This window comes from Malania oleifera, chromosome 11 (genome assembly GCF_029873635.1).
Source record: "Malania oleifera isolate guangnan ecotype guangnan chromosome 11, ASM2987363v1, whole genome shotgun sequence".
Taxonomy (NCBI): Eukaryota; Viridiplantae; Streptophyta; class Magnoliopsida; order Santalales; family Ximeniaceae; genus Malania; species Malania oleifera.
In genome coordinates this window covers 25,919,680-25,923,175 of record NC_080427.1, presented here as the reverse complement: position 1 = coordinate 25,923,175, position 3,496 = coordinate 25,919,680, and positions in this window count along the sequence as shown.

Genomic DNA, 3,496 nt, shown 5'->3' with positions numbered 1-3,496 from the left:
TAATAAATAATTATATATATATTATATATATACTAAAATTTTATATATATTATAAATATTAAAATTATATATATATATATATATATATTAAAACATTAAATCGGTTAAAATCAATTAACTGATTCAATCGAAATTCGGTTTGGTTGGTTTTGAGTTTGGTTAGTATGGAATTTCAGTTCGGTTCAGTTTATGAGATTTTTTAATCAAAATTTTCAATTAATTCATTTAATTAACTGAATTAACTAAATCGACCAAATGCTCACCCTCTAATTGTAGCCTCTAGGGTAGACTTGTGAGAAGGAGATAAGTTTTTGTCAGGATGTTGAATTTTTTATGAATTTTTTTTTCTAACGATAACAATAAAAAAAGAAAAGACTTCTAAAACATTTTTCCTCAAAGATGGGAATGTATCTTAGTCAAATTAATTTTTAGGGATAAATGTTGTCACTAAACTTTTTGAACGGTTCACTTATTTAATAAATCGATTTAAACATAATTCAAATGTCCTCCTAATCCTAATTCATTAATTCAAATCTTAATTAAAATTTTAGCTCTTCACCCTCTAAAACTTTATATCCTAACAAATTCTTCCGTGGTTATCATAAAAAATAATAATACATTATACGCAGGATGATGCTCTAAAGCTAGATCACAAAACAACTTTACAAAAATATGTTGATATATAAAAAAAAATTTGCCATATCAATGTTTGATGCATCTTTCCTTGGCTTGAGATATTCTGTGATAAAATAATATGAAAATTAAAAAAAAAGAAAAAAAAAAAAGGGAAATGTAAATATTAGACAAAACACAATTAATTGATTTTCAATTTAAATAATGAAAGCTTCCTCGCGAGGCATCATCTATAACCACCATGCGCAAACATATCCTCACATGTCTAATCTACACATCGGAATAGTGAGTTAATTCCTTTATCTTTCTCCACTTAAATATCAACAATTTAAATAATGAAAGCTTCCTCGTGAGGGATCCTCTATAACCACCATGTGCAAACACATCCTCGCACGGCTAATTTACCAATTGGACTAGTGAGTTAATTTCTTTATCTTTGTTCACTTAAATATTAAGATATTATCTCAACAATAACAACAACAACAACAGAATCAAACCTTAAGTCCCATTAGGTGAGGTCGACTATATGAATCCTTTTCTGTTAATTTATGCGATCATGAACCATTTTTTTTAATAAATTCAGGACTATTAATTTTTTACTCACTATTTCATTCCAAGCTATTTTAGATTTATCTCTACCCCTTCTACTACTTCTCACAGTAACTAACTCACTCTTCTTCGCTGGTGCACCATGTGGTCTGCGTTGCAAGTGCCAAAACCATCTTAGTTGTCCCCCCCTTTTCTTGTCTTCTATAAGAGCTACACCCAACTTACCATGAATATATTCATTTCTTAATTTATCTTTCGTATTATACCACTCATTCATTTAAGTATTCTCATCTTGATAACTTTTACTTTTTAGATATATTTTTTTCTTCTTCATCCAACATTCTAATCCATATAGCATAACTGATCTTATAGCCGTCTTATAAGACTTCACTTTTAATTTTAAGGGTATTATACAATCACAAAACACACTTGAAGCACTTCTCCATTTTACTCAACCTGCTTTCGATCTATACATTACATTATTTTCAATTTCTCTTTTAGTTTACATAATAGATCCAATGTATCGAAATCTACAAGTGATATTCATTTCTTCATCATCAACTTTAACTTTATTTTCAATATTCCTACTACTATTATTGAAATTACATTTCATTTATTTTATCTTATTTTACTTATCTTAAAGCCTCTAAATTCGAAAACTTCCCTCCATAATTCTAACTCAACTTCTACTCTGCCCATAGTTTCATACACCAATACAATATCTGCAAACAACATGTACCATGGAACTTCATTTTGGATACTCTTAGTCAGTTAATCCATCTTAAAGTAAAAAAAGATAAGGGCTCAAGGTAGATCATTGATGTACACCTATGGTGATTGGAAACTCTCTAATATCCCCATCTATAGTCCTTACACTAGTCATTATTTAATCGTATGTATTCTTAATGACATCAGAATATTTACTACATACACCATTTAAAAAAAAAAACCCACCATAGAACTTCCTTAAGTATTCTATCATATGTTTTTTCTACGTATATAAATGCCATATGCAAGTCCATTTTTTTTCCTAAATTTTTCCATTAATTTTCTTAGCAGATATTTAGCTTCTATAATATATCTCCTAAGCATAAAATCAAATTGATTTTTAAAGATTTTCGTTTCTAACCTTAATCTTTGTTCAACTACCCTTTTCCACTGTTACATTGTATGAGTCAAGTTTAATTCCACAATAGTTATTATAATTTTGAAAATCTCATTTATTTTTATATACAAGTATTAAACTATTTTTCCTCCATTCATCTGATATTTTCTTAATTTTTATAATTATTTTAATTAAATTAGTTAATCATATAATTCCGTTATCACTTCAAAATTTGCAAACCCCACTTGGAATGTCATCTAGCCATATAACTTTTTTGTTTTCATCTTTTTTAGTGTAAACTCAACTTCATTAACTCTAATTTTGCATATAAATTTCATATTTTTAGTCTTTTTCTCAATTGTCAATTATGAATTTAAATCTTCTATTTGGTTTTCATGAAACAACTAACTAAAATAACTTTATCATCTTTCTTTTATATCTTCTTCCTTAACCAAGACAATTTCATCCTCATTTTTTTATACATTTACATTATCTAAATCCTCACTCTTTCTTTCTCTAACTCTAATAAGTTTAAATGCATTTCTTTCCCATTTTTTATATCTAATCTATCAAATAAATTATTAAATAATCTATGTTTAACTTCACTAATAGCCCTCTTTGTATCTTTTCTTGGGAAGACATGCATGCATGTAGAAATGAGAAAAGATAAAGAATTCATAGGGAGAAAATAAGGGAGAAGGGAAAATTCCGCAATCATTCAATTCAATTCAATTCAATTCTTACATCGTGGAGAAATATAAATAATGTATGAAAAACAAATAAATAAAAATTAGGGAGCTAAATACCATAAAGATACTTTCTTCTAAATACACGCATGTGCATTTTTCACGTGACAATTTTTTTATTCACTTATCCAATGTTTGCAAAAGGTCTCAAATTTGCATTTATGCATCTTAAACTGAATTCAATACAAAGTTCATCCAAATCTAAATTTAAATTCAAAATTTGAAATCTATCCTGAAGAACATTAATTTATTTTTTAAAAGAAGGTAGATCTAAAGCAATGAGCCATATACCTAAATAAGATTTGATTTTTCAATTTTATTGCATATTCAGCCATTCAACACTAAACTATTTTGACCAGTTTCTTCATAATTAGTGGTTCAACATGGATTTAAATATAGTTCATCAATTAGATGCAAATATGAGGATTTATCACTTAATTTTACCAAGAGACGAGCCTAAAAC